At 46.7% G+C, this 12233-nt stretch overlaps 1 protein-coding gene across 3 annotated transcripts in view; it reads left to right on the forward strand.

Moving 5' to 3' along the window:
- Positions 1–6039: 6039 nt before the first annotated feature.
- The window catches only part of LOC127003683 (H/ACA ribonucleoprotein complex subunit DKC1-like), an 84684-nt gene continuing 78490 nt past the window's right edge, over positions 6040–12233 (forward strand). The window contains exon 1 of one of the 3 annotated variants that reach the window (XM_050870608.1): positions 6040–6227. The gene's annotated coding sequence lies outside the window, so the exon portion shown is untranslated. The remainder of the gene's footprint in view (positions 6228–12233) is intronic. The other 2 variants (XM_050870606.1, XM_050870605.1) reach the window with 2 other exon arrangements.

The following is a 12233-nucleotide window of genomic DNA, read 5'->3' on the forward strand; positions in this document are numbered from 1 at the left end:
CACTGGCAAGCCCCCTCTACAAGCTCTGGCGCCAATCTCTGGACACCGGCATCATTCCGTCCACACTAAAAAGGGCAGTAATTTCTCCAATCCACAAGGGGGGAGACAGAAGCCAGGCAAAAAACTACAGACCTGTGGCCCTCACCTCCCATATAGTAAAGATATTTGAAAAATAATTAGGGATACCATCATGGCTTACTTAGAGGATAATGACCTCATGAGCAGCTCCCAGCATGGGTTCCGAAAGGGAAGATCGTGCCTCTCCAACCTGCTGGCCCACTACGACTGGCTGCTCCAAGGACTTGCAGAAGGAGGTAATGTGGACGTCGTGTACCTGGATTTCTCCAAGGCCTTCGATCGGGTCGACCATGGCATCCTCCTTCACAAGCTGAAGGCCATGGGGATAACGGGTGAGCTGGGTGTGTGGCTGCACAGCTTCCTCACACACAGGACACAGGCAGTCGCTGTCGATGGCCACATATCACAGCAAGAAAAGGTTGTCAGTGGCGTCCCCCAGGGTTCAGTCCTCGGCCCCCTGCTTTTCCTGGTCCTGATGGCTGACATAGAGGAAGTGGTCGACAGCTCCTTTCTGTCTTCCTTTGCGGATGATACCACCCTCAGCCACAGGATTAGAGAGGAAAGTGACACTTTTAAACTACAGACAAACATACAAAAGATCTTTGAATGGGCAGAAACAAACAATATGAAATTCAACGAGGAAAAATTTGAACTCCTGAGACTAGGGCCCAACACTGAGCTAAAAGACTCCACCAACCTATATTCAGGGGGACAGACAGTGATTCCACCAAGCCGGGTCGTCAAGTGTCTTGGTGTCCACATGAACAACGATGCCACCTTCCAGCACCACATCAAGGAAACAACCAGCAAAGCCAGGCGGATGGTCGGCTGGGTCCTCCGAACCTTTAGGTCAAGGGAACAGGAGGTCATGCTGGCACTGTGGAAGGCACTCATACAGCCAGTACTCGACTACTGCAGCCAGCTCTGGTCACCCCACAAAAAGGGTGACATACAAGAGCTGGAGTCGGTACAGAGGGCCTTCACCAGGACAATTAAAGGCATGAAGGGCCTCAATTACTGGCAACGCCTACAAAAGCTGGGGCTATACTCTCAACAGAGAAGAAGGGAGAGATATGGGGCCATATATGTGTGGAAGGTATTGGAGCAGCAAGTGCCGGATCCCACCCCAGAGCTACTCAAAGCCAAAGCAAGCGAGCGTACCGGTCGCTTATGCGAGAGACGGGCCCTCCCTTCAACAGCACCGGGGAGAATAAAGAATCTCCTCGCCTCCAGCCTCTCACACAGTGGTCCTAGGCTCTTCAATGTGCTCCCTAGACACGTCAGAGACACCACGGGCTGCTCGGTCGCCAGATTCAAAAAAGGACTGGACAACTTCCTGCAAACGCTGGCAGACGAGCCTCCTGTTCCAGGCTACACGGCTTACTGCAGGGCAGCCTCAAATTCTGTGCCGGACCAAATAGCTCTCCTAAGGGAGGACTCTCGGGCCGGCTGCAGCGGTGGTCCACCACAGCTGTGAGGAATACCCTCTAGATTCAACCAAGTAAACCAAGTAAGTAAGTACACTTTGGGCGGAAAATTCTACAACATTCTTGAAGGCTTTGAATGGAAGGCCTGAACACTTCTGAGCACCATGAGTCCAGGTCAGGCAATGCTCACACTCATCACCAATGTTTACACCACAGGTACCACAGGGGAAAAGTTTATCACCACGGCCGGGTGACGAAACAATCCCACAGTGCTGCCTGCTGCGCCAGGGTCATGGCCCGATCCCGGGGCCCATAGCCATTTACCTGCTTACCAGTCATTTCAGCCAGTTACCGGTTGGGCTGAGCAAACTACCGGTGTTCAGCAAGAATGTTGTAGAAGAGAAGTGGAGGCAGGCCAGCTGAGTTCAAATGTGTTGAGAGAGAGCAGGCACGTCCTCTCGCGGCGGCGGCGTGTGGGTGTTGATGTGAAAGGGTCGGGCATGTCTTGAAAGAGGTCTTGTCCCAGTCCCAGACAGTCGGCAAGACACCAAGACCCCAATAAAACCTTCCCCCCTTCTTGAACCGTGGGACCCAACTTGTCAAATGGAAAAGTCGCTGGGTTGTCGTGGCCCAGAGTCGGCACAGTGTGAACGGGGCTTTACCGAGGCCAGCCATGCTCTCCTGCACCCTCATCACACTGCACCACCGCCTCAGCCAGCCACCCTCAACTCATACTGATCCTAATGACATAATGAGTCGCCCAACTTACCGCGTTCTGCCATGTTGGAGAGGACTCAGGCGAACACGTGGTGGGCCGCCAGCGTAATTTTCCTTCCTGTCCACTTCCGTCCTTCTCGTGGTCTTCTTCTTCTTTTGACCTGTGACGCTTTGTATCTTCCTTTCGTTCCTCTTTTCTTCTTTTTCACTCACACTTTTCAGTACTGCGTCACTTTGTTAAGCACTTCATCCTGAGTGAGTTGCCGGTGGCCGGGAGTCTTGCCTTTATAACGACACTCCCTCATGTAACTCTTTCTGGGTCTGTCTTTCTCGGTCTGGGTCTTTTGAGTTTCCAAATTTCTTTACATCTCCTCTTCCTTTCTTTTCTTTTCTCTTTTTTGCCAAAATTTATATATAGTCTGAATGGCATGCTCCGATCCCTTCTCCTTTGTTGTTTACTTGCAACAATAAACAATCAATCAATCAGTCATGTAAAATGTATTAGAAAACCATTGCATATTAATCTTGTCACTCATTCACAGTCAGATTTTGCGCTTTTTGTATTGCCAAGGATATGTAATTGAATTATAAGCAGCTGTTGAGTTGGCAAAGAGTATACATACCTCGAGATCAAGGCCTTATTTATTTATTATTTTTTTATCACTTGTCCCCTACTTTTGTATCTTTCTAGTTTCCTGGTGCTACCTCCACATATATCCTTAGTTGTATAATGTACTGCCTGGGGGTTGGGATATGGCACATGCTCCTCCCTTCTCCTTTGTTTCATTATTTCTTTGATTTCCTTGATTTTGTGTATTTCCTTAGTTTCTTCTCTCTCTTTCCTCGCCTTTCTTCTTCGGCTTCGCTTGGCAGGAGGGTATTTACTGTATTCGCTTCGTGCACCGCCTTCCCATTTTCTTTTTTTCTCGCTTTTCTCCAGTTCTTCATTCTTTCATTTTGTGTATTTCCTTAGTTTCTTCTCTCTCTTTCCTCGCATTTCTTCTTCGGCTTGGCTTGGCAGGAGGGTATTTACTGTATTCGCTTCGTGCACCGCCTTCCCATTTTCTTTTTTTCTCGCTTTTCTCCAGTTCTTCATTCTTTCATTTTGTATTTCCTGTTTCTTCTCTCTCTTTCCTCGCCTTTCTTCTTCGGCTTCGCTTGGCAGGAGAGTATTTACTGTATTCGCTTTGTGCACTGCCTTCCCATTTTCTTTCTTTCTCGCTTTTCTCCAGTTCTTCATTCTTTCATTTTGTGTATTTCCTTAGTTTCTTCTCACCCTTTCTTCGCATTTCTTCTTCGGCTTCTCTTATTGGCAGGAGGGTATTTACTGTATTCGCTTCGTGCACCGCCTTCCCATTTTCTTTTTTTCTCGCTTTTCTCCAGTTCTTCATTCTTTCGTTTTGTGTATTTCCTTAGTTTCTTCTCTCTCTTTCTTCGCATTTCTTCTCTCTTTCCTCGCCTTTCTTCTTCGGCTTGGCTTGGCAGGAGGGTATTTACTGTATTCGCTTCGTGCACTGCCTTCCCATTTTCTTTTTTTCTCGCTTTTCTCCAGTTCTTCATTCTTTCATTTTGTGTATTTCCTTAGTTTCTTCTCTCTCTTTCCTCGCATTTCTTCTTCGGCTTCGCTTGGCAGGAGGGTATTTACTGTATTAGCTTCCTGCACCGCCTTCCCATTTTCTTTTTTCTCGCTTTTCTCCAGTTTTTCATTCTTTCATTTTGTGTATTTCCTTAGTTTCTTCTCTCCCTTTCCTCGCATTTCTTCTTCGGCTTGGCTTGGCAGGAGGGTATTTACTGTATTTGTTTTGTGCACCGCCTTCCCATTTTCTTTCTTTCTCGCTTTTCTCCTGTTCTTCATTCTTTCATTTTGTGTATTTCCTTAGTTTCTTCTCTCTCTTTCCTCGCCTTCTCTTGGCAGGAGGGTATTTACTGTATTCGCTTCGTGCACCGCCTTCCCATTTTCTTTTTTTCTCGCTTTCCTCCAGTTCTTCATTCTTTCATTTTGTATTTCCTGTTTCTTCTCTTTCTTTCCTCGCCTTTCTTCTTCGGCTTCTCTTATTGGCAGGAGGGTATTTACTGTATTCGCTTCGCCACCGCCTTCCCATTTTCTTTTTTTCTCGCTTTTCTCCAGTTCTTCATTCTTTCATTTTGTGTATTTCCTTCGTATCTTAATTCTCTTTCCTCGCCTTCTTCGGCTTGGCTTGGCAGGAGGGTATTTACTGTATTCGCTTCGTGCACTGCCTTCCCATTTTCTTTTTTTCTCGCTTTTCTCCAGTTCTTCATTCTTTCATTTTGTGTATTTCCTTAGTTTCTTCTCTCCCTTTCCTCGCATTTCTTCTTCGGCTTGGCTTGGCAGGAGGGTATTTACTGTATTCGCTTCGTGCACCGCCTTCCCATTTTCTTTTTTTCTCGCTTTTCTCCAGTTCTTCATTCTTTCATTTTGTGTATTTCCTTCGTTTCTTCTCTCTCTTTCCTCGCCTTCTCTTCGCAGGTGGGTATTTACTGTATTCGCTTCCTGCACCGCCTTCCCATTTTCTTTTTTTTCTCGCTTTTCTCCAGTTCTTCATTCTTTCATTTTGTGTATTTCCTTAGTTTCTTCTCTCTCTTTCCTCGCCTTTCTTCTTCGGCTTCGCTTTGGCAGGAGGGTATTTACTGTGTTCACCTCGCCGCCGCCTTCCCATTTTTTGTCCGCCTCAATAAATCACTGTTTACAAATGCTTATGCCGTCATGAGAGCTCGTTTCAGGGCTTTACTGTTTAGGCCGTGGTCCCATGGCCTAACCAGCCCCCTAAAACACTGAAGAAGACAGCTTAATTGTAAGGGCTATAGATGCATAAAAGTGGGGAAATAGGTGTGAGTTATTTGTAAACAGTTGGTAGCTACTCACTACTCAGACCTTATATGGCAGACCTTCCCTTCCCTTCTTATATACCAAGTCAAGTCACTCTGCTTCATAACTGCGACCGGTACGCGCAGGAGGCGGTTTTGGGGCGGAGCAGCGGGATGACGTCACTTGGAGCCAAAAAAAGAAAATTACCCGCCAGTTCAGGGGTGACTAAAGTTGGGGCCGTGTGTGCACTCTGGATGTGCATTCTCGCCTTCTTTCACAACGCGTTCAGGCAAGCCACTGACGAAAAAATATGTGTTTTTATTGTGCTATTGCGTGACTAATTTCAGTGCCTACAAACGGCGGTGTGGGGTGTGAGGGAGGGCATGTTGAAGTGATTGATTTAAATTAGTCCGCCTTTCTTCGTTTTCCCTAAATCCCTGCTTCTACATTCTAGTTTGGCTCCAAGCAGTGTCACGCATAGGCCACGCCTCGGCCGTGTATCCTCCCACAAACCTGTGTACGACTTGACTTGCTGTATATATAGACAAAGGTTTTTCTTACTAGTTTTTTGCTGTTATTTTGAAATCACATATTTTTCTCATAGCTACGGTATAGAAACGCTGGACTTACTAGTAGTAATTGAGAAATGAGGAAATGCAAGAAATAGGAAATTTAAATATATATTTTTCCAATATAAACAATCGTCACATGTTCGAGTGTTGTTCCTTTAAATTTCCATATAGTGAAAGTAATATTATAAGACGCTAAAGATGTATGTATTATGATTTAAACTAGGATTTTTATATAATTGTAATACTCAATTATGGTGCCGGCACCTATAGCTATACTACACCTACTAAGGTTCCTATATACGCAGGAACCTCAGGGCTCTGTGAGCTTTGGCAATATTGATATTATTGTTGTATTATGTAGTATTTATTGGTAGGTGCATTATATGAGTATGTTTATTATAATGTGAATAGTTAACATAATCCTGCTAAATATAGCAGCTCCTTGCGCTGCGTCAACAAGTGTCTGCTGGCAACACTGTGTGCGGTGTGTTGTGTTGTGCTCCTCAAACCTCGGCGCGGCGCGGCGCCCTCACCCTCAGACACCCCCAGCAGAACACGAGAACAGCTGCCGCTGTGACGGGCACGAGGGGCCTCTGTGTGTGTGAGGTGAGTTGTCCCGTGGCGGTGGCCACGTCCGTCCCCTGTGGCAGTGACCTGCCCCGGTGTTTGTGTGTGTTGTCCCGTGGTGGTGGCCACGTCCGTCCCCTGTGGCAGTGACCTGCCCCGGTGTTTGTGTGTGTTGTCCCGTGGTGGTGGTCACGTCCGTCCCCTGTGGCAGTGACCTGCCCCGGTGTTTGTGTGTGTTGTCCCGTGGTGGTGGCCACGTCCGTCCCCTGTGGCAGTGACCTGCCCCGGTGTGTGTGTGTGTGTGTGTGTGAGGTGAGTTGTCCCGTCCCATTTGTTAGATGTGATACAGGATAGTTTCCTTAAGCAGTTAATTAGAACACCAACGAGGGAAGTAAATATTTTGGATTTGTTGTTAACTAATAGAGAGGACATAATAAGCAACATTGAGGTTGGGGATTCATTAGGTAACGGTGATCATAAGGAAATTAGATTTAATATTAAATGGGAGGATAGAGTAAGCAGTAACAACACATTAATACTTGACTTCAGGAAGGTAGACTATGAAGGGTTAAGAAAGCAGCTGCAGAGACTTAGGGGAATGAGATCAGAAGTAGGTCAGGACCCAGAGCAGGGAGGGGCGGTAATCTCTGGTGAGGTCACTAGTCAGGTCAGTAGCTTGGAGGGTGAGTACAATAGTCTGGTCAGGGAGATTAAATTAGGACAGAAACAGTTTATACCTCACAGGGAAGTCAGGTCAACAGGTAATTACCCGAGATGGATGACTGACAGGCTAAAAACTGAAATAGGAAGGAAAAGAGGACTATATGTTAGAATTAAAAGGGGGGAAACTCACCTAAGGGATAGTTACAACGATTTAGCTAGAGCAGTAAAGAAAAACATACGTATGGCAAAACATATGAGATTAGAATTGCCAGGGAAGCAAAGACCAATCCAAAGGGCTTCTTTCAGCTTTATAAGACCAAGGTTAGGGATAAGATAGGGCCGCTTAAGTCAGGAGAATCACTGATTGATAGTGATGAGGAAATGAGCGAGGCGTTAAATAGATATTTCTTAACTGTATTTACCAAAGAAAGATTAGATGATATACCTCAGGGAGAACAGATCTACAGGAGAGAAGAGGTAGAAGAATTAACCGACATCAACATAAGTAGGGAGCTCGTGATTAGACAGATAGATAGACTTAAAGTCACTAAGGCGCCAGGGCCAGATGAACTTTTCCCCAGGGTAATAAAGGAATGCGAAACTGAAATAAGTGGGCAGTTAACAGAAGTATTTAGGAAGTCACTAGACACAGGGGTGGTGCCTGGTTCATGGAGGCAGGCACACGTTATTCCAGTATTTAAGAAGGGAGACAAATCTTCTATGGAGAACTATAGGCCGATTAGTTTGACGTCAGTTATAGGTAAAATGATTGAGTCAATAATAACTGATAGTATTAGGGACCATATAGACAGACAGTTTAATTCATGACTCACAGCATGGGTTTACTAAAGGAAAGTCGTGCCTCACTAATCTTATATCCTTTTACAATAGAGTATACGAGGCAGCTGACAATGATGAGAGCTATGATGTGGTTTATCTTGATTTTAGTAAGGCCTTCGATAAGGTCCCTCACCAGAGACTTAAATAAAGTCAGGGCTCATGGGATAAGAGGGAAGGTATTTGATTGGATTAAGGCGTGGATTAGCGACAGGAAACAGAGGATTACCATTAACGGTAAAAAATCCGAATGGGGTAATGTTACCAGAGGGGTTCCTCAAGGTTCAGTTTTAGGCCTGCTTCTATTCATTATCTACATCAATGACATAGACAATGGGATAACTAGTGACATAGGTAAATTTGCAGATGACACCAAAATAGGACGCACTATTAGGACAGGGGAGGATGCTAGAGCACTGCAGAAGGATCTCAACAAACTGTCAACTTGGTCAGAGAAATGGCAGATGAATTTTAACATCACCAAGTGTAGCGTACTTAGTGTAGGAACATACAACCCATTACACGGGTATAGTTTAGACTCTTCAGCGATAGGCAGGTCTGAGTGTGAAAGGGATTTGGGAGTGTTAGTGAACTCTGACCTAAAACTAAGGAAGCAATGTATTAGTGCGAGGAATAGGGCTAACAGGGCTTTATTAATAGGACGGTAACCAACAGGAGTGCAGCAGACTCTATTTAGCGTTAGTTAGGCCACACTTAGATTATGCTGTCCAGTTTTGGTGCCCACACTACAGAATGGACATCAACTTGCTAGAATCAGTTCAGAGGAGGATGACCAAGATGATTCAGGGGCTGAGGAACCTCCCATATCAAACAGAGCTGGGCACTTCCGTACCTCTGTCCGCACCTCCGCTCCTCCGGACCTGCGGACCTTTAAACGAGGTGCGGAGGTCCGAAGTGCGGAAAGTTTTTCAAAAGTGCGGAAGTAACAGGTGCGGAACGGCAGTATTTTAAGTCCGTACCTCCGCACCTGAGGTTTTCAAGGATAAAAAAAATGAAAACGACAAACAGTCCGCGCTCTGCAGTAATACTTCCGGTCGTTTACGCGGTCTGTGCTGCAGGGCATGTTTTCCCGCCACTTGAGTGACGTCACTCATTCAGATTTACGGCCCGGTTCAAAATATACCGTTTGTCGTCCGTCTTAAAGGAAGTGCGTCATCAATGACAACACCACGTGCACGGATAGCAAGAACCCAAGGTGTTGGTTTCCTTACGTCGAGACACACGTGTCCTGTTGCCATATTGTACAAAACTGGGAATGAAAGAAACGGTCACATTATTAAAATAATGTCGCTTAGATTACCACTTTTAATTACTGCGTATCAACCTTTATATTGGAAGAAAAAGGACTTCATAGCTATCATTATCAGAGCAGTGAACTGGCGTATGGTGAAGGTATGGCAACAGTCTCACAGATTTAAAACATGATAATTTAAATTTAGACAAGATTTAAATTTAAAAGCACAAGGTATGACGGTGACGTCACTGATGACGTACGCTCTTGCATGAGTAACTGATGACCTTGCCTTGTATTTCTTTTTTTTAAGGTACGGACTAGATTTTTCAGGCGCGCTTTAATAGTTTTGGGTACGGTACCGGAGGTGCGGAGGTGCGGTACCGAAACGAGTGAAAATTTTTTAGGCGCGGAAGTACAGGTACGGACTATATGTGTTTCGAGGTGCGGAGGAGCGGTACCGGACTACCCGATATCCAGTAACGCGCCCAGCTCTGATATCAAAATAGGCTGGAACATCTAAACTTACATTCACTAGAGAGACGAAGAGTGCGGGGAGATCTGATAGAAGTATTCAAATGGGTCAAGTTTTTTTTTTTTTTTTTTTTTATTTTTTTTTATTTTTTTAACGTTGTTGCCTATTGCGCCGGTAGGCATCTTCCCGGTGGGGCCTGATGGTCGGCCCAAGGCTTCTTCCAGGTGGGGCCTGATGGTCGGCCCAGCCCGTTCTGGCGCAGGCGAATGTTTATAGTGGCGCCATCTTGCATTGGCTCATGCTGCCCCCCGGAACTCGTACTTGATTCGCTTGGACGGCTTCCTCTAGAGTCCGGGTTGATGGGTGGTCTTCAGGACAGCATGTGGGTAGTTTTAAGCCACTCGGCGGTGACCGAAAAATCCGAGTGGTAGTGTGAGGATTCGAACCCGCGTCGTCCATCACGCGGCGAATGTGGGTCCAGTACGCTATCACTTCGGCCACCGCCTACAACAAAGGCAATATAAGTAAAGTACTGAGAATTAGCCAGCAGGATAGAACTTGCAGTAATGGATTTAAATTAGAAAAGTATAGATTTAGGAGAGATATAGGCAAGCATTGGTTTAGTAATAGGGTGGTGGGGGAATGGAATAGACTCAGCAATCACATAGTTAGTGCAGGGACGATAGCTTGTTTTAAGAGTAGACTGGATAGCTACATGGACGAGGATGACAGGTGGCAGTGAGGTGTGGGTGCAGTAAGGTGACGGGGTACTGGATGCGTGCCTAGTACCGTTGGTATAATGAGGATCAAGCCTTTACCTGTAACCCCTGTAACTACTCCTCACCCACCATGAGTAGTGGGGGGGATTCTGGAGCTGCCCTGTGTAGGCCACCCGGTCTCTTGCAGTTTCCTTATGTTCTTATGTGGTGGTGGCCACGTCTGTCCCCTGTGGCAGTGACCTGCCCCAGTGTGTGTGTGTGTGTTTGTGTGGCGAGTTGTCCCGTGGTGGTGGCCATGTCCGTCCCCTGTGGCAGTGACCTGCCCCGGTGTGTTTGTGTGGCGAGTTGTCCCGTGGTGGTGGCCATGTCCGTCCCCTGTGGCAGTGACCTGCCCTGGTGTGTGTGTGTGTGTGTGTGTGAGAGTTGTCCCATGGTGGTGGCCACGTCTGTCCCCTGTGGCAGTGACCTGCCCCGGTGTGTGTGTGTGTGTGTGTGTGTGTGAGAGTTGTCCCGTGGTGGTGGCCATGTCCGTCCCCTGTGGCAGTGACCTGCCCTGGTGTGTGTGTGTGTGTGTGTGTGTGTGTGTGTGTGTGTGAGTTGTCCCGTGGTGGTGGCCATGTCCGTCCCCTGTGGCAGTGACCTGCCCTGGTGTGTGTGTGTGTGTGTGTGTGTGTGTGTGTGTGTGTGAGAGTTGTCCCATGGTGGTGGCCACGTCTGTCCCCTGTGGCAGTGACCTGCCCCATTGTGTGTATTTACCTAGTTGTTACATACGGGAAAAGAGCTACGCTCACGCTGTCCCGTCTCCATATCCTCTCTTATCCAACTTTTCCTTAAAATCATGAATGTTTCTTGCACAAACCACTTCCTCCTCCAGTCCATCCCATAGCTCAATGCTTCTGTTTGTGAAGCTAAACTTTTTCACATCTCGCCTATACGTGGTCGCCCTCAATTTCTTTCCATGTCCTCTCGTTTCTCTCTCGCTCCACACACACAGGTCCTCTCTGTCCAGATTCTCCACCCTGCTCGCCACTCTGTACACCACTATCAGGTCTCCTCTTTCTCTTCTTCTCTCCAGGGTTGTGAGTCCAATCCCTAAGTTCCGGTACCATCTTAGTTGCCGCTCTCTGTACTCTTTCCAGCTTTCTTATGTTCTTCTTTTCGTGAGGAGACCAGACCACTGCTACATACTCCAACCTTGGCCTTATCATTGTAACTATTATTTTCTTCATCATCTCTTTGTCCAAATACACAAATGCCGTCCTTATGTTCCTCAGCAAATTCATAGTTTGTCCCGTTATCCTGTCGATGTGTTTGTCCGGTGACATGTTCTCTGAGATGGTCACTCCCAAATCTTTTTCTTCCACTCCTCTGCATATTATCTCACTTCCCATCTTATAATCATATTCATCTTCTACCACTCCTACCAAACTATTTTTTTACATTTCCCAAGGTTGAATTCCATCTGCCATGTACCACTCCACTCCCATATTTTGTCCAGGTCCCTCTGCAATGCCTCAGTCTTTCACATCATTGACTCGTCTCAATAGCTTTGCATCATCTGCAAACAAACTCACATAGCTGGTCACTCCGTCCACCATATCATTTATGTAAACAGCAAACATTATTGGTGCCAGCACTGAACCTTGTGGGACCCCACTCCTCACTGGGCACCCGTTGGAAACCTTGTCCTTGATTATTGTCCTCATTTCCCTGTTAGTTAGGAAGTCCTCCAGCCACTGTGAGGGTGAGTTGTCCCGTGGTCTTACCTAGACGGGCTCCACGAGAAGGCAACCCCAGAAGTGCCAACACGCCAGTAGAATGTAAACAGTCGTCCCTCAAATAGTATGGGTGTTAGGGACCCAGGACCTCTGTACTATTCGAAAATCCATATAAAATTAGTGCCCCTGTAGAAACACCCCTGGGCACTCCTACGGAATCCGGGTCCGGCCAGGCTCAGCTGTTACCCGCGGGCCCAAGTTGCCAGTTATGCATTTTCTGCTGCAGTCACAGTGTAGTGTTACCACGCTGGGGGGGTCGATGGGGGCGAAGCCCGCCGTTAGAGGTCAGGTTATTTAAAATTCGGTTGGAGTAGTTTAAAT

This window comes from Eriocheir sinensis, chromosome 26 (genome assembly GCF_024679095.1).
Source record: "Eriocheir sinensis breed Jianghai 21 chromosome 26, ASM2467909v1, whole genome shotgun sequence".
NCBI lineage: Eukaryota > Metazoa > Arthropoda > Malacostraca > Decapoda > Varunidae > Eriocheir > Eriocheir sinensis.